This window comes from Misgurnus anguillicaudatus, chromosome 16, assembly GCF_027580225.2.
Source record: "Misgurnus anguillicaudatus chromosome 16, ASM2758022v2, whole genome shotgun sequence".
NCBI lineage: Eukaryota > Metazoa > Chordata > Actinopteri > Cypriniformes > Cobitidae > Misgurnus > Misgurnus anguillicaudatus.
In genome coordinates, this window is record NC_073352.2 from 34,308,011 (window position 1) to 34,328,244 (window position 20,234).

The 20,234-nt window shown below is 36.2% G+C and overlaps 2 long non-coding RNA genes across 2 annotated transcripts in view; one reads left to right on the top strand and one right to left on the bottom strand.

The window, feature by feature from the left end:
* The window catches only part of LOC129422660 (uncharacterized), a 32,161-nt gene extending 20,573 nt beyond the window's left edge, over window positions 1-11,588 (top strand). The window contains exon 4 of the long non-coding RNA XR_008637499.2: window positions 11,548-11,588. This is a non-coding gene — a long non-coding RNA (uncharacterized lncRNA). The remainder of the gene's footprint in view (window positions 1-11,547) is intronic.
* Window positions 9,661-11,348, bottom strand: LOC129420731 (uncharacterized). Its single transcript, XR_008636897.2, has 2 exons — window positions 10,362-11,348; window positions 9,661-9,874 (listed from the first exon to the last, which is right to left on the bottom strand). It is a non-coding gene; the product is annotated as an uncharacterized lncRNA (long non-coding RNA).
* Window positions 11,589-20,234: the final 8,646 nt, after the last annotated feature.

The window sequence follows — 20,234 nt, forward strand, 5'->3', positions numbered from 1 at the left end:
CAAAACTGACCACAGATCAGCTGTCTTTGGATTTAGAGGTATGATAGAGAGAAAACAAAACTGATCATAGGTCAGCTCTCATGGGATTTAGAGGTAAGATAAAAACTGATCCTAGATCAGCTCACAATGGATTTAGATGTATGAAAGAGATAAAACAAAACTGATTACAGATCAGCTGTCTTTGGATTTAGAGGTATGATAGAGAGAATACAAAACTGGCCACATATCAGCTATCTTTTGATTTAGAGGTATGATAGAGAGAAAACAAAACTGATCATAGGTCAGCTCTCATTGGACTTAGAGGTATGATAAAAATTATCCTAGATCGGCTCACAATGTATTTAGAGCGCTGATAAAAGAAAAAACAAAACTGACCACAGATCAGCTGTCTTTGTATTTAGAGGTCTGATAAAAAAACTGATCCTAGATCAGCTAACAATGGCTTTAGAGCTCTGATAGAAGTAAAAAACAAAACTGACCACAGATCAGCTGTCTTTGGATTTAGAGGTATGAAAGAGAGAAAACAAAACTGACCACAGATCAGCTGTCTTTGGATTTAGAGGTATGAAAGAGAGAAAACAAAACTGATCATAGGTCAGCTCTCATGGGAATTAGAGGTCTGATAATAACTGTTCTTAGATCAGCTCACAATGGATTAAGGCTATGTTTACAAGTATTTTGAAAATAGTTATTTTTTAAACGTAGATTTCGCCTCTGAAACCGTTTCTTTCTAAAAACTCCAGCCAAAGTGGATATTTTGAAAACCTTCGTTTGCGGGCTTGCATGTAAACTGAGACAAACGGATGTTTAGGCGGCCAATGTCACGGTATGCGCCAGAGCTCGCACCTTCGTCAAAAGTGTGACCTATGTGATTGCTGCTCTGAACGCTTCCATGATCACATTTATGTTCGTGCAAACTTGTTTCGTGTGTTTGTATTTGCAAATACAGCTGCTCCATTATGTTGAGGAGCAGAGACGAGTGATCGGTGGTCAGCAATTTTACGCGTGTTTGACTTCATGCGGCGCTGCAAGAACCGACATGCGGATGATGTCAACGCGAGAGCAAGTTGAGAAATCACACGTAGAGATCTAATTTTAAATTGCTCTCACAGTACTTTGACGTCATCGAACACCTACTGCAACAGCTCCTCCCTCCAACACGGGGAACCGGTCTGCGTCGCCACCAGCGCCGCCGGTGATTGGCTTACGTGGGCTTGAGCTTCTCTTGATGGCATATATGCATGGGTACGTGTAAATGAACACTTTTCTGAAAACTGACTTGTGTGCACAATATTATTTTTGAAACCGGAGAGGTTGAAATGTCCGTTTATGAAAATAGCCGCCCATGTGTAAACGTAGCCTTCGAGCTCTGATATAAGATAAAAACAAAGCTGACCACAGATCAGCTGTCTTTGGATTTAGAGGTTGGATAAAAAACTGATACTATAGATCAGCTCATAATGGCTCTAGAGATCTGATAGAAGAAAAAAAACTGACCACAGATCAGCTATCTTTGGATTTTGAGGTATGATAAAACTGATCCTAGGTCAGCTCACAATGGATTTAGACGTATGAAAGAGAGAAAACAAAACAAAGCTGATCATAGGTCAGTTTTTATTGGATTTAGAGATCAGATAGAAATATGACTTATATCGTCTGTCATAGTGAGGTCTGATGAAAAAAGCTTTTATTGGTTTCAGAAACTCAAAATACATAACTATAGATGTTTAGATTTTCTGAGCAATATATAAGTGATGCTTTCTGTGCTTAACCTGTCACTGTGATGGTGGAGTGATGGGTGGCTTTCAGAGCACTGCTGTGGTTGTTGCTAGGGTGTTCTGTGTGGTTATGTGGTTGCTAACATGTTTTGTTTGGTTCATCTGTGTGGTTATGCGGTTGCTAGCGTGTTCTGTTTGGTTTAACTTCTTACACCCTGAGGCTATTTTGGGGATTTTTGCCTGGATTTGGCCTACCCAATTTCAAAAGCTTCCCATACCCACATGCAGAGGTGTACATACAAAAGTTTGGTATCATTTTACAGGAAACCCTTTGACATTACATAAAACACTGTTGAAAGTGCTAAACATGGTTGTACGTAATGTCAATCCTCTAATAAACACAAAAATAAATAGGTGCTTTTTGATGTGTTTTTTTTTTCTAAAGTTTTTTTTTTTAAGTGTATAACTGTGGCCCTGGGTGCTCCAGCAACCTGCAGAAAGTTTTGTTGATTCCAGCAATTTTCAGCTTACAGAGAAAAAAATATTTTTTTCTCTATCATAAACTCTGCAAAAGTTATTTTACTCCAACTGAAGGGAGGCATATTACCATTTTTGTATACAATTTCTGCCTAAAAACATTTGAAGTGTCCCCATAACCACATACAGTGGAATAAAAGCTAAATTAATAAAATCTTTATATCATTTTAAAGAAAACCTTTTGAAGTTACATAAAAAGCTGCTGTTTGTGACAAATATTGTTATTTATGTTGTTGACACCAAATTTTCTTTTTTATGTTGTAAACACTGTCTTTGAAAGTGTATAACACTGGTTCTGTGTACTCTAGCAGACTGCAGTTCTGGTTGTTAGCGGCAGCAGACAGTAAACACCCCAAAAAATAATGATCTCTTTAGGATGTCGAATTCAAAAGTTATTCTTATTTTACTGAAGGGTGCGAAAATACATTTTTCATATAAAAATACATTTTTCGTTTTGCACATATAATAAATAGCAAGGGATTATTCATGCACGCAACCAAAGAAAATGCTGTGAATGGACTCATTGTTTAGAGTAGGACCTAAGATAAAAGATGGTATAGCATTTGTGGCTATCTGTGCTATCTGAGGCTAGCCTTCAGAACAACGTCTGGGACTGCTGTGTAGAGTTTCGTTTTCTCCGGCAAAAATCTGCAGGTCCAATCAGCAAACAGCGGGGAGTGGCTAAGAACGCAGACGTTGAGGTCGTGCGTCAGATTGAGTGACAGACGTCACGACCAAACGTTAGCGATTGGTTATGGCAGATTCAGAGTGACTTTGGGCAAATCCAATAGTTTTAAACTCCACAGAGGACCCTCCTTAACGGAAGTAACGCTTTGCAATGGAGCGCGGCCAGACTCTCTGTACAAATGAAATGAATGTACGAGAGTCTGGTTGCACCAGGCTAATCTGAGGCAGTTCACGCTCAAGTTTCACATATGTTTACAAAAGACAATTTTTTACTTCCTTATTCATTCAACGGTTGTTGGATGTTGTGTGATGATAATAGAACAAAAATAATGATGTAGCCTTATTCCTGAGAGTGAGAGCTTTAATTTGATATAAGACTTGCCCATGTTTGTCATACTTGAAAAATATGAAATATGTGAATATTAAATGATATAAAAAACATGGGGGGTGATAGTGTAAATTAAGTGTAAATAACTTTCTTACAGTAAAACATATCTCAAAGTGCAGATGCATATCCACAGAAAGTAAAGAATTCTAAGCTTTCAAACAGTGCCTCATATGTGTTACTGGGGTCCATGACAGACCATTAAAAATTAAAAGAATATTTTATATTAAGGCATAATAAGTAATTTTGGACCCGGGATAGGGTCTTAATCGTGTTGTTATGCGGTTGCTAGCGTGTTCTGTGTGGTTTAAGCGTGTCGTTATGCGGTTGCTAATATGTTCTGTGTGCTTTATCCGTATTGTTATGCGGCTGCTAACATGTTCTGTGTGGTTTATCCGTGTGGTTATGCATTTGCTAGCGTGTTCTGTTTGGTTTAAGCGTGTTGTTATGTGGTTGCTAACAAGTTCTGTGTGGTTTATCCGTGTTGTTATGTGGTTGCTAGCGTGTTCTGTTTGGTTTAAGTGTGTTGTTATGTGGTTGCTAGCGTGTTCTGTTTGGTTTAAGCGTGTCATTATGCGGTTGCTAACATGTTCTATGTGGTTTAAAGGTGCAGTGTGTAAATTTTAGCGGCATCTAGTGGTGAGGACGCGAATTGCACCCCTTTTAAAGCACATAGAGAAGCTACAATAGCCGTCACAAGATAGACATGTCATCATCTGAGACAACGTAAAGACAAACACGCTTTGTAGAGTAGTTTGTCCGTTTAGGGCTACTGTAAAAGCATGGCGATGCAAAATGGCGGCTTACATGTAAGGGGACCCGCGGTGTTTGTAGACAAAAATGGCTCATTCTAAGGTAATAAAAACAATACAGTTATTTAAATAAGGTCTTTATCCACCAATGATAATCTAGTTATCTATATTATATTGCATTGCTGTCAAAAGATCCTTCTAAAATTTACACACTGTAAAATACCTTTAAGCGTGTTGTTATGCGATTGCTAACATGTTCTGTGTGGTTTATCCGTGTCGTTGTGCGGTTGCTAGCATGTTCTGTTTGGTTTGTAAGCAATAATTTACTGACTCAAGTCCAAGTGTATGTATAGTATATTTTGATATTTGAAGTGTGAATTGTTTTAGTTGTTTCAATTATTATGATCAGACAGGTCAAAATTATTATATCAGCAACTATACTCAACAGTTTGTCATTGTATTGTTATTAATGTCATCTGCAGCATCTGTGCTTTCACTAAAGTTCTGCTAGCATCACAGAGCGACAGTGTTTATGGGGAAATTAACCTTCACTATTAGTTGTGTGAGCGTATTTTAACATATAAAATCACACTTATCACTTATATCTGTAAACAATAGCAACAGTGATATTTGAAACACACCACTAGTAAAAAAACAAAAAAAACCCAAAAAGCTTCCTTGTAAACTAATTTGTTGAATTATTTGTGAGCAGATGCTCTAATGGGCCTATTAACAGAGAACAGGCCTGTAAGCATTCTTGCAGTTCTTCCCAATTTCTTTTAATTCGTTTTCCCCCTTTTTCAGTTTTTTTTCTTTCATGGGTCTAAGAAAAGCTCTGTATAAGCCCTTGTGAGCAAATCTTTTCCTTTTATAGATAGAAAGACAGATATATTTATTGATCTCCCAGGAGAAACGCAGTCATTATCCATGGATTATCTGGAGATTTTTACTCTTCAGGAATCTGGAAGTTTTTCCAGGAGTGTCTTTTGATGCAACATTAGGAATAACTGGCATTACCGTTAAGTCTCTGAGACAAAGCAACTTTGTTTTAAGTGTGTTTTTGAAACAGATCTTTGATCAATAACTCATTAACCAGGGCCACTTTGTTACGATCGTTATAATTTTAACAGTATGCTGGCACGGTCAGTATTGATAAAAGATTTGTGTGGCACCTGGTTCGAGTGTGTATGTTTTCATTGATTTGGTTGTCATTTGCCCCAGGATCTGAACAGTCTTATCGACTGTGTCCCATTTCAGTAGTGCTTTGAATTATTACAATTACACTGTAATCTTGTCCCTTCACAAAGCTGCTTATAAAGTTCATCATTGTTCACTCTTCTCTTGGCTTTCCAAAGCCCATTAGATGATGTTCAGCATGAGACCTTCCAGAAAGGCTGATGTGATATCCATTTTTAAGAAATATGTTTATAGTAAAATGTGGTTTTATCACACAGCTTTTGTTGCTTTGTATACACACGAATAGGGCTGAGCGATAGGACCAAAATCTTATTTCATGATATGAGTACTTTTATATCATGATAATGATATATATCAAGATACAGTTGTTTTTTTCTTTCATTAAAGTCAAAATGAATTGAAATGAAAAACTCTCATTTGTTTTGGAATATTGTGGGGTTTTTTTATAAATTACTTAATTCTTTTTTTAATGTATTTGGCCTCATAATCTTTAATCAAAAATGCAAATCTCCTCCCCTCCTTGAAACTATCTCTCTTTACTTCCGGCCATATGGTATATGGCAGGTGGGCGGAGTCGGGGAAAAGATTGCAGGGATTAGCAATTAGCAACATGACCCAACTTAAAGCGATATGTGCATTTAAGGCCAATAAAGCGGTTGTTGTGTGGCTTGCGCGCTTCTCTCACTGAGAAACAGCGCGAGCATATAGCACTGTTGTTTGTGTTTCAAGGGCTAAAAAATCACTTGTTTTAAATCTGCGCTCCTTAAAAATGTTTGCAAAAGTTAAGTTTTCGTGAACATGTGTTAAAATACTTTTCACTGTTATGCGAGAGAGGCGCTCTGCACGTAACCTGAGAGAGAGGGGAGGGAGGCGCGCTGAGCGCTCGCTACAATGAATTAAGCTGTTTTAAATAGTAAAAAAAAATGTAAATGGGAATAATACAAATTTATAAAATGTAAAAATAAATCAATGTATGGGAAACACTGTTGGAACCAAGTGTTTGGAACCAAGTTAACAACAAAACCCGATATCTATTTACCTCCATGCTTTTCCAACAACGTACACAACAAGATGCTTCTTCTTTAGCTTTTGCCTTGATACCGTGTTCACACCAGTATTATGCCTGTGTCTACTAGCGATCTGCATGTGTAATTGCACATCGACGCGCACAAATGACGCAGGAGTATAAATAAAAAAATTATCTGCATAGAGGCTACGTTGTAGGTCATACTCAAAAGTATAAATTGAACTTTTGTCCAGTCAGAAACTTTGAAAACACACACACACAAACAGTAAAGTAGACATTAATGGTGTTGTACTACCATAGTCAATGGGTTTCATTTATATTGTATACTTGTTGAGCTTCAATGCTAATTAAATTCCGCCTTTTTATAATTGAATTCAGAGTGAAAATGACTTTTGTTGCAAGTGCAGTTAAGAAATGAATTTGCTATTAAAATGCCATACTGAGGCAAAATGTACCATTTACTGATAAACGGGGTTGCTGAAGTAGAATTGTGTCTGAATATTGAACTCTTTCACCTGTGACGGCACATCACAAACGATTCAAACATACTTTAGAAAGAAGACAGAAAACAAGTTAAAGTTGTACATGTGTAAAAGTATTTGTTTTAGATGCTCTCCGGTCATTTATCTGCCAATATTGTGTATTTCAGCATCTGCTATACATTATGCATGTGCATTTATGCCTTAATACTTGCACGAGATGAGATATCTTGTCTTTTGGGGGGATTCAAAGCACTGAATGTCTGGGTAGATCAACATGAAATGGCATCTAACTTCCCTGTTGTGATCTGTTTCTGCGTGAGACAGGCACCCACAAAGCTGTTCAACAAACATTTTCAGACTCCATTCTGGTTTGACTTTTCACAACAACTCCAGACCAAGTTGTTGTGAAAGTCATACCAGAATGGAGTCTGAAAATGTTTGTTTGCAGTGAATTGTGGGAGATTTTCTGAAACACAAACACCTTTAATGTGAAGGTCAGGTTTACACTCCAGGTGTCACTATAGTGATTTTTCAAACCCACTATTCAATAACATTTCGTGCAATTATTTTCGTGCAATAATTGTCAGAATCCTGCCAGATCCGTGTTTGTATTTAGATCTAGTCAGCGTGGCAGGGTTCTGACAGTACAATGTTTCATGTGGGAGATGCGTGGTTTTAGTATTGATTTATTCTGACCACGCATTTCCCGGGTCTCGTCACTTTTCCCCCGATCCCTTACTTGTAATGATTTCCAGGTGTATGTAATTTATTTTCTCCCTATTTAAGAGTCCTTGTGTGTGTTGTTCAGTACGGGTTTGTCTGTTGTACTTTGTTGTTTGTGCCAGTCGGTGGCTTCAGTATGTTCCAGTTAAGTAAGGGATAATGTAGAGGCAGCCGGTAGTTATCGGGAAATAAGCCCCGACAGTGTGATCAGGACCCGACGCGAAGCGAAGCCGTGTAATAATCCCGCTTATTACACGGCTACTTGCCACATAAGAAAAAAAACTGGACATGAATATGAATTTGAAACATTTTATTGGCATATTTGTTTTAAATTAAAATTTTTATCCTTCCGTGAAACTTTGCACAGATGCATAAAATGATCGTAATACCTAATTAAGATCTTCTGCTTCATACTTGTCTGTCTCCATTTTTTTCTCTTTTAGCCAGTCTTTGAGAAGTTTTAATGCCCATTCTGTATTTTTTTGAGTGTTGGCTTCATAGCTGTCATGCTCTATTTTGTCAAGTTCAGTCTCAGTAAGCTCTCTGTGTCTTGTCGTTTTCGTTCTTCTATCCACTGTTTAAATGTTTTGTTTTTTCCGTACATGTTAAAATGAATGTCAAAATTTTCCATTCTTAATTGTGGTTGTCCAGTGTTTGTCACAAGATGGCGACAAACAGTAATCTTTGTTGGCGCGGAGGGATTTAAAACATACAAGTAGTCCGGCTATGCGTTATTACTTTGGAGCGGTTATTATTTGAAAAGAATGAACCTGCAAATGTCAAATGTTAAGTTAAGTTAAGTTAAGTTAAGTGTGTTTTGGTTTAAGTTTAGTGTTTTGTTTAAATGTTATGTTTAGTGTAGTTCTGAGTTTGTGTTTGATCTGTTTATTTGCCCCCTCGTGGGTTTTTGTTTTCTGTTTTGCACTTAATAAATTATTTTTTACATTTTCGTATCCGTGTCTGCGTTTGGGTTCATCCTCCAGTCAAAATCCTGACAATAATCATAATTAGGAAAATCAATAATTATGATTTTGTGATGAATGTGCTCCCGTGGCATGTGATTTTTACTTGATTTGTTTATTTGCAGCTAAAATAGCCCGCAAACTAAAGATTTACCGGATATGAATGCACAAATGAAATAGTAAGATTCGCTGTATAGCTGCCTGTCATAGTTTCACCAATTCCTCCACCCAAAATCATTTTTTTAAATAGTTTCTTAAGCCTATAATAATAGTTTGCAGCTGATGTTCCTTTGGAAAACATAATTAAAAATCTAACAACCATCAGTGTAATGATGTGTAATTATGTGAATGTTTTATTCTTTAAATAAAAACAAATTGCCTAATTAAAACACGGGGTGTACTTCAACTTTTTTTTTACAGATATTTAGTTACATAGACTGCAATCTATACAAGCTTTTATCACAGTCATGGCCCCTATAGCGGAGTCAAGAGGGATAAGGTAAAGCTAAGGGTGCTCCAGACCAAACTTCTGAACAAATGACTTACAGAAAGGATACGTAACTAAGAACGTTTCGGGAAACACGTATTAATGATAAGAATGACGTAGAGCTAAGAAGGTTTCAGGGAACCCAGACCAGATTTCTAACAAAATTCCTTTGCAAAAAAGCAATTATTTTAGCTTTTTGCTCAAAATGTGGTATTTTTGAAGAAACCTTCCCATATTTATAAAAGTTTATAAAAAGAGAACAAATAATAAATATCCGGTTTTGTTTGAAAGCAGAGGGTCTGTTCTTTTATTTGATATTTGTATGTTTACACTGTAAAAAATAAATTGTTGGCTCAATGAATTATTTTTTAGTAACTAGTTCCACAGAAATTTTACGTTCACTCAATTTCTGTCACCAAAGTGTTACCTGGATTGATGTTTTTTAGTTGGCCCAAATTTGACTCAAATATAAAAAAGTATGTTGGCTCAATTAGCTTTATAGTTCATTCAACTAAAATGTTTTAATCAGTTGAATCTTTAAAAACTTACAGCAAAGACTCTGTCAATTAACATTTAAGTATTCACTCAATGTTTTATGTGTTATTTCAATTAATATTTATTATTTGGGATTTTTTTAATAACATTTTTAAATTATTTATCAAATAATTTATGCTGGTGTTGTAAACAAAATAATTAACTTCAGTCACATAAAAACAAAAGCTTTTTATTCACTTATTCACTTATCATACAGACTGAACATACAGAATTAAGTCTTTAAATAGAGGGCATAAAACAGTCCAAAAAGCCTCCAAAGTCAGTCAGAACATCTCCAGGGCCATTTAGGAGACTTTCCTCAGCCAGTCCAAGCGGAGACTGTCTCGCTATGTCTCGGGTCTGCCTCTCACATCATCTCCACTCTGGTTTGATAAACAGAAGAATAAACACACACACATAAATAAATAACATGTTTAATATAATAAAGTTTGACGGTGAAAGACTTTATTCCCTTAATAACGTTAATGTTAGGCCAAATTTCCCTCAGACATCACACATTAAACACTATTGGGCGGTTTTCTCGGACAGGGCTTTTCACTGACTAAAATAACTTACTGACATCTCTTAACATATGAGTGCTATTGTTTTGTCTCAAAATGCACGCCAGTATTGTATTATATAAGGTTTGTTTGTAAAAATGTCCCAATTATAATAAAGACCGAGTTCTAAACTCTGTCCGGTAAACCAACCTTATTATCTTAACTAAAATAGCTCCACTTTACTTCGGACACATAACATAAACACACTTCTAAATATATCTTTACAAAAATATCATTACAAAAACGTCGAGTATTTGCGTCTTTGCCAATTAATATATTCTAAAATTAACATTTAATTACAAACACTTACCTGACATGAACTTGAGGAAACGGCTGACGTGTGTCCTTCCTTGTGTGAATCAGTAAGTGATTCCAGCTGTTGCGTGCGGATTGATCTCAGATGAAATGACCTGTGATCCAGATCCTTCCGAGTTAAAACATTTTAAATTCAGAATACACAGACGCACGCGCATACATACATACATGCACACGCGCGAGCACGCGCGCGCGCACACACGCACGCACACGGGTACATACACGGGTATATTTAGAAGTTTTAAGATTGTTATGATATTGGGACTATTTCTCCACTCGCACCTACCGCTCTGAAGTTCAAATTCGCAGGCAGTACGCAGCCCAGTTATAACAAATGTGAAAGATATGAAATATGATTCAACAGCGATATCATTTAAGTGCAATCCTAAAATATGATTTAAAACATACCGGTAAACCTTTTATTATTAAGTATAAGAAATTAAAATGAATTAAATCGCATGCTTAAACGCCACAGAGATATCAGAGCCAGCAGTCGATTTCTGATGGGCTTCCGAGGCGAGGCTGCGCTGGGCGGGGTGTGAGCGCTTAAGTGTCTGTGATTTTCTGGAGCTCAAATGGAGCTCTTCTCCGTCCGAAAGTGTCCGAGCACATTTTTAAATAGACGCTATCTATATTAACCGACCGCATATTTAAACTTAAAGCACATACATTCACGCCTGAACAACTCTTAAAATTACATTTTGTAACCAAATAACAGTAATATTATGAGCATTTTGTTGTCAGGAAACATAGCTGTCATAAGTCCACATATTGACCAGATTTGTCTTAATTAGTTCAGTCAAAATAGCCATTCTGAATGTTGACTGAATTTGGAAATAACCATTCACTTAATGTTTTAAACACAGATTTATCTAGACTTAAAATAATATGTCTACTCAACTAAGCCCAAACAAGAAAATTGGTTTAACTTATATATTTTTGCCCTTCCAACATTTCATTAATTGGATTTTTTACAGTGTATATATTTACAGAAGAACATTTTCCTGGAAAGCATTTTATGAAACTTTTGTGAAAATCACAAAAAAATGCAGACCAGCGACTTTAAAAAAAAAGGCTAGTGGGGAATGAGTTAAAGAAGATTGTGGATATAGCCATAAACATCCTGCCAACACAAACAGACACATTAACACATCTTACTGTTTCTGGTCTTCTACCTTTAGATTTTTGGAGGATCCAGAGCAACCCCACAGTGTCCCACCTGGTTTTACACTATGAATGCAATGTTGAAATGTCTTCCTCTTTTTGAATTTAAGGTAAAATACATCGACTTTTTGACATATTTAGACTTCATGAAATTAATACTCTTATATATAAATTCAATACACTTACTATATGCATAAATAAAGGATTATCTGAGACAAAAGTGATATCTTTATCAGAATTGATCAAACAAAAGTGTCTATTTATTACCTGAGCTTTAAAGGAGCAACATCTGAGCAATAATATTTTTTACAGTATGATAGCATTAAAAGTGTGATGCTAGAAGATCTCAAACCAGCTCTGAACTATGATATTAACTTTATGAAAAAAGCACAGTCCTAATGGAAATATTCTGTATATTTCACATAATTTAAATAATGCATAATTTATAAAAGTTTAATAACACAGCAGAGATGCAAAGAGAGTCAATTCTTACCTCGCTGCACCAATTTATTAACAACTGCTCCTCTGCTTTTTTGTCCTTCTGTTATTTATCTCCTTCCAAAATATGAGCAAAAATAGTGACGGGAGGTTAAATCCACACAAATGACTCACGGCACATGGACGTCAAACTGATCGGGTTATTTTAAGAAAACATGATGTCGTTGTGCTTTAACCTTATTGTGTGCGAGGAAGAATAATTAGATAACAAAAAATAATGATAACTGAACTATTAATAATCGCATTCTAATAATAGGGACTAATTTGATATTCGACCTTTCACAAATTAAATAGCACTTTAGCATAAAACTCAGTGCTGAAGACTGAATTAATGTTGGAAACGTTTAATGACACTGCGGGGAGAATAATTGCCATTGAATCTTATTATGTCAAGAACCGCTCAATTTCCTCTGCGCCTGGACACAAATGAAACTCACAAAAGACTCTGTTCTTATTCACCTTGACATATTAAATGACCGTGTGTTGAAAAGGACTCAATCATACATGTCCGGGAGGGGGTAAGTGACCGATGTGTCCTGAATCTCACAGCGGTCTAACTTTCCAGCTAAATGGCACAAAATATGTGACTAAATAATAAAACAAAATAGATTATTAAAAATATCTTTTCAGAAGATTGATGTGAAAAATTATGGCTTGTGGTTGCTCATAGTGCATTGCTATGTGGTTGCTAGGGTGCTAAGAGTGGTTGCTAAGTAGGTGAATGCTGCAAGGACAGAGTCAAAACTATATTTATGAGGATAAAATTTCATCACTATTTATTTACTACGGTCATAAATTAATAAATGTTTCATTTAATAATTCATATTAATAACTCTAAACATAATAAATAAATAACTAAAGTATATACATATATAAATAAAAACTACATTCAATACAAGAATGAACATTGATCCTTGGAAAATAATTTTTTAAATTGCGAGTTGTCAATATGGCTCAAGATCAGACGTTCAGCCCCTTATGTGGTTTTAATACTGATTTAAAAATAGCACCTTATTTCATCAGGCTTCATGTAAATCTGTCCCACTTGAAGAGCATTTAAACCCTGGAGAGCAAGAAGCCTATCCTTGTGTTCACATGGATTCATGTGCTCTCTTTACTGCTCCTTTGTTGTTTTTACTGTCGTAAGCTGTCAAGCATATAAAATTTAAAAGAATTTAGCATGGGTATAGACGTAAGATGTGTTTGCCGTTGCCAGATAGCATGCAGTCCTCGGCCGTGCATCAAACGAAAGCAGGCTGAGGTAAATGAGACTCTAACTAGAACTGATCCGAGTGTTTTTGCTAACTAGAAAATCTTAATGGTTATTAAAATAGACAAAATATTGTTTTTATATTTTAATGGTGCAATATGAGATCAAATACATTTTTTGTCAGTTTTTGTGTACTGTGCGGATGTTCAGACCATTAATTGGAAATCAGCTGCAAAAACACTTCATTTAAAAATGGCTAAAATAACACATTTACCCAACTAAAAATCTGTGACTTGTACACATTTTTATTCATTTACACTCATTTTGGCTAGCTAGTCATAACCGGAGCCATTTAAATATAAACATATCAAAGTCTTACAACCAGTAAGAGCCTGCTAAGGGTCATAGAGAGAGAAAGAGATGGTGCCAAATACAAAGCTATATTGCGACTGTTTTGGTGCATGAAACCTTGACCAAAATGGACTTGAAAAATGAATCCTGTTTGCTCTCTGTGACCCACGCTTTCATATTAATCATGCACTGTATTTTATTTTTCCTTCTCGAACGTCACTGGTTTGAAAAATCACAATGTTGATGCATATTTTGTTTTGCAGTGGAGAGGAAAATTGCAGTGGACAAAATGCATTTTCAAGGTAACAAAATTCAACACAGTTAAAATGAAGTGCACAAACACAAATGCTTTATTTAAATGTCTCTCCATTAGGCTAAGAGGCTGTAATTTGGTGATGCTGATCTCAGATCAGCCCACTCACATTCTCTAAAGTTTAATGATCCTGCACATCACTGACCCCAGCACAGATACTGAAGTGATGGAGCCCTGCAGCCATTGTTTTATAAACACATTTTAGACTTAACTTCAGTGTGTTCATATCACAAAGGGTCTTGGGGTTTCATTTAAGCTACATTAAATATTATTAGGTGTATTAAACATTATTTATTGAATTGACTTAGTCATTGGGAAAAATTATGTTAAATATCTGTAACTATATAGGTCACCATTTGCGGTTCTCCCGCCGTGCCAATGACATGTAAAATGGTGACTCTAAGTGCCACTTGGATGTTGATGCACGTGCACTTTGCAGCACCAATTTTTTAGTGTTGCAGTTATTATTGTTAAAAAATAGATTGTAGGTAGAATGTACCCATTATTTTATATTTTACTTGCCAGGTCATATACTTAAGTAAACTATAACTAATTTTAATAGGTTGTATTTAACACCCTCCAGAGTAATTTTTTATTATGCATGGGGCCTGTAATATTAAGCTGTTTTAGCTGGCTAACCAGGTAAGTTTAGAATGAGTTTTTTGCCAATGTGGTACCCTGAAAGTAGCTCTGCATGAAAGCGGTGTTTGTTGTCATGGTAACTTATGCTACACTGCTAACCGGTTCCGGGGTTATGTTCTGTATTAGAGATTACACTCTGAACTGTAACCAATCAGCTGTAAGCAAAGTGACACATGAGGGACGCGTCTAATTCATGGTTTGCATTGAGATGGTTTTCCCTTCTAATCCTGGGTAGATTAACATGCAAACCCTGAGGAAACTTAATAGGACACTCCGCATTTTCTGAAAATGTGCTGATTTTCCAGCTCCCCTAGTTAAACATTTGATTTTTACCGTTTTGGAATCCATTCAGCTGATCTCACTTTTAGCATAGTTTAGCAAAATCCATTGTATCTGAATAGACCATTAGCATCCCACAATATTTTTCCTATTTAAAACTTGACTCTTGTGTAGTTACATCTTGTACTAAGACCGACAGTGTCCGATATTACGCAGCGCTGGGTAATATCATTGCACCTGGATCGGCATACATGAGCATATTTTCAAAAAAAGTGGAATGTCCCTTTAACCATATTTTTATTATAGTAAAAGTATAGTCAACATGGGTTTTTTTGGTGGATTGATTACCATTTGTGTTACGATATGTTTACTACACTCTAAAAACATTGGGTGAGAATTAACCCAACTTGGACTGTTTTTTAACACAATGTTGGGTCAAAGATGGACAAACCCAACCTTGAGTTATTTTAACCCAACAGGTTGGGAGTTGGTTTGACGTTTTAACCCATCTGTTGAGTAGAAATAACTTTTCGTTGGGTTAAAACAACCCAATGTTTGGTTAATGTGTTTGAAGCTGTACAAAATGTTTAAAAGTATCTTGTCTAATTTTTGTTGGTTTGAATTGCTTTCAATTGTGGTTCATATATTCTCGCCTAAAACTAATTTTAAAAATACATTTTTCGAACCAGAGAAGTTATATTGTGAAACGGCTATATGGCTAATAAGTTGGCTCTGTTTCAAAATGACCCAATCCAACAAATTGGGTACACAGAAACCACTGATAAAATAACCCAATAAAATGACCCAACTGACTCAACCCAACGCTTTATAAAGTGTAAAAACATATTATTGTTAAACTATGGTTACTATAGTTATGCCTAGTAAATTTGTGGTTATTACGAACAAAACCAACCACTGTATATTACATGATTAATATTCATAAGAGAATTGTTAGGAGAGCACTTCTTTATTTGTAATCAATGGAACACATTTATCATATTAAATTATTAGTGTATAATACGCACATGCAAGTTTGTTTATTGCAATCATCATCTACAGTAAAAGCAAACTTTCTTCTCTCTTGGTTTGACACATACAGAGAAACATTATATAATTGCTTGCCTGCAATACATGTTGTCTACTTAAGGGATACTTCACCCAAAAATGAAAATTCTGTCATCATTTACTCACCCTTGTGTTAATACAAACCTTTATTCATTTCTTTGTTCTACTGAACACAAAGGAAGATATTTTAAGCAATATTTGTAACTAAACCGTTTATAGGCACCATTGACTTCCATAGTAGGTTTTCCTAAATCAATGGTGCTTCTCTTTCCTGCTTCATTACAAATATCTTCATTTTTGTTCAGTAGAACTTTATAGGTTTGGAAAAACATGAGGGTGAGTAAATGACAGAATTTGTATTTTTGGGTGAACTATCCATTTAATATTTGCGCATGATTATTGAGAAGTAAGAATATTGGGCCCTATTATAACGATCTAAGCACACTGTCTAAAGTCTAAATGGGCGTGTCCGAACCCACTTTTGCTAATTTAACGACGGGGAAAATGGTTTGTGCGCCGAGCGCATGGTTGAAAAGGGTTGGTCCTATTTTTTAAATGAGTAATGGGAATATTTTGGGCGTAACGTGCAATAAACCAATGAGAGTCTCAGCTCTCATCCCCTTTAAAAGCAAGTTGCGCTGGCGCTATGTCTAATCCCTATTTAGATGACGGACTTTGTAAACTGAAAAACTAAGCAGAGGAAGAAGATCCCCAGTTTAAGATTAATGTTAAATAATTGTGTTGTTTTTAACTTGTATTGAAATTGTTATTTTTTATTGAAACCTTTAAAACCTGTTTTCTTTTAGTCATGGAAGTAAAAAAGCAGGATTTTAGTTGCTTTAAATGTATGGCTATCCAATATCATCAAAACATAATTTACAAGTATGTAAGAAAAGGTTTGTACTCTAAAAATACTTTATTTGTAACAAACAGAAGATAAAGAATTTACAAACGGCTCTCCGCACGTTTCAGCACTTGGACTGCATTTTTTTAAGCAAAGAGTTTTTTTAAGCATTACTTAATAATGTTTTATCTCACCATATCCACATGGTACAGAGTCATTATATACAATAAATCCGTGAGGTAGCATTAAAAAAAAACATTTAAAAACAGATGCATTTGTTTAAAGCAAAGCATTTATTTACTTACCAAGCTGCAGGTGAAGCTGCTCTTTGCGCCTTCTAACGTCTCATAATAAGTCCTCATTTATGTCCAAGAGACTCAATAATAATCTTTAACATTTCAATCATTTAATCTTTTTATATTTGAAAAGCATTTTTGTGCTGCTGAGCATTTATATGTGATAAGCAAACCTGCGTTGTCGTCCCGTTTATATAGCACTTTTTTTTAACGCGCTCTTTAAATAACAAAAAACATATTGTATTTTTAGTTGCCTCAAAATAGCAACGCGCCAACAATGCGCCTGAACACACCTCATTTTCAGACCAGAACGCCCATGGGCGCAAAAGGGGGCGCAAATGCATTTTCTATTTAAACAATGCGGCGCTAAACGTGAAATGTATAATTGCGCATTGTGGAAACTAGCGAAAGACACTTGCGTCGCGCATTGCGCTGCATTGCGCCGGGTGTAAGCTAGAGCCCTAAATGTCTGTCCATGTTAAACGTGATTGGTCGATCAGTTTCACTCTATTACGTGCACATGCCTGTGAACTAATCATAGCTTTAATATCAAAACCTGAGTTGACAGAGAAAGTTGATGATCAGCTTTATGCATTGGTTTGGTTTGTTTAACCATGTTCATTGTACATGCCCCTGATCTCTTATTTAAGGTGTTTACTTCATTTGAGCCTTTATCATTTGTTTTTTCCTCGCTTAGCCTTGGCCTGCTAAAAGACACAGCACACATAACACAGCTTTTGGGTCTGAAAACATTGTTCTTACACACACACACACACACACACACACACACACACACACACACACACACACACACACACACACACACACACACTGAAAGTGTCCTTTTGCCCCACACTGCCGGTTGGTAATTATCAGTGCTCATCTGGTCCTGCTGGCTGGACAGCCGGTGAAAGAGCGAGACAGATCGAGAGTAAGACAGACAGAGATATGTTGACTAATCTGAAACAGCTTCGTCATGTCAAGTTTGTTGAGCAAAATAAACACAAATATACCAGACAGATCATTTGATGTAGAGAGAAATGTTTATGAATGCACGACAAGGACATTGGGTACAGTGTGTGCAGATGATTTGACATTGTTGTGATACAATACAGCATAATTTGTAACTGTTTATGGCATAATTTGTCTATTATATTATAATAAGTATTGAACGCATCAACATTTTTCAGTAGGGGAGAGCAGGGCACAACCTAACGCTTTTTGACCTTGGCTCTGTTATTCAAAAAAATATTAAAGTTAATGTTTTTTTTACACAATCAACACACACACATTTTTTCTGCAAATGAACACTTAAAGTTTTTTTTTAAGGATTTACCATTATTGGACAATTATACCAAAAGTGACAGGAGTGCAAACATTACCCCATTGTAACAAACAGAGGGTTTGTTGTAACACCTGCTAGAAAATTAGAACAAACAATTTAATCAAATTCTGTCTATATACTAAATGTGGATATTGTTTATATATCTGCCTATAATAGATAGATATCCACACATTCATCCATCCATCATCCTTCATCTAACTATCTTTGTATTATCCATCAATGCATATAAATAGATGTTTTGAAAAAGCCGTACAATTATAACAAAAAAACAAAATTGTGCGTTATTTCCCCTGATATTGTATTAACAGGTAATCATATAGTATTTTGTTAGCAAGGTGTCACACAAGAAACATCTCATGATGGGTAACAGCAAAGAGCACTTCCAAGACCTTTGCAACCTTGTTGTTGCAAAACATATTGATGGAATTGGATACAGATGTATTTCAAAACCTCTAAATCTTCCTGTAAACACCATTGGGGCTTTTATCCAACATCACACTTATCATCAACCGCCAACGCACAGGAGCTAAGCAGAGTAGCTGAAGAGCCAAGGACCACTCGGAAAGGCAGCAGGTACCATTGTCACAGAGAAAACAACAGGCAATGCACTCCACCGTCATGGACCTTATGCATGCTCACCTCGCAAGACTGAAGAAAAGACATGTCGAAGCTCGTTTAAAATTTGCTGAAACTCAATTGGACAGGCCTATGAAATATGTAGTCTGGTCAGACGAGAGCTGTCACGAGCTGTCACGCTACACGCCATGTTTAGAGAAGAAATGGCACTGCACATCACCCTTAAAACACTAGACCAACAGTGAAGTTTGGAGGTGGAAGCATCGTGGTGTGTTGGCTGTTTTTCCATCGCATGCTACTGGCAGACTTCATGTAATTAAAGGAACGATGAATGAAGCCGTTTACCGGGATGATGAAGGTGAGATGTGGATGGACCTTCCAGCAGGAAAATGATCTAAAGCATACAGCGAAGGAACCTCTCAATTGATTTCAGAAAAAGAAAATCAAGGTGTTAGAGTGGCCCAGTCAATCACCTGACTTGAATCCTATTGAACATTTGTATACATAGCTCATCAATTTACTAATCCTGCTTTCAGACCAGCCATGGTTAGAGGCATCAAGCGCGAGTGATTTCAATGTTAAGTCAATGTAAAGATGCGTGGACATGCGTCTGGAGGTCTCGCGGCACGAATGAGGCGTTTAGCGGTAGACTCGATTCTGCCTAATTCTGCCTAATTTGAACTTTGGCGGAAAAATACGCTGCTTTAACCAATCAGGAGCTTGCTCTTTTAGTAACGTGATTACAAAAAGCGGGCGGAGTCACAGAAGCCCCTCCCCTGACGCCAATTTCCGTGTGAATGTCTCAATAACTAGAATTTCATGCGCGTCTTGATGATGCGTGAATGAAGCGAGTAAACTCAAAATGTTCAAGCGGCAAACTAGACGCGAATCTGACGCCTTAAACGCGGCTGGTGTGAACCCAAGGTTACCAAGCTGATAATAATTTGCACAGATAGGAAATATAATTACTTTATGGATTTTGGCTGGTTCCTTGCCTTGGTGACTAGTGTCTTCAATACTTTTTCCTGTGTTATTCAATTTTACTTTATTTAACTTTATTTATGGACTTTAATGTTGTGAATTCTTTATATTTGTTGATTTCTTATGTTAATACTGATGTCTGGTGAAAATTTCTTGTGAATAACCTCATTGGAATGTTGACGCGTTCAATGCTTATTTCCCCCACTGTATTTCTCATTGCTGCTTTTATTTAGAGAAATTGGGTATGCCAGGTTGACAACTTTTGCATGTCTTGAGGTGCACCTACATAAATGTAAGAAAAATT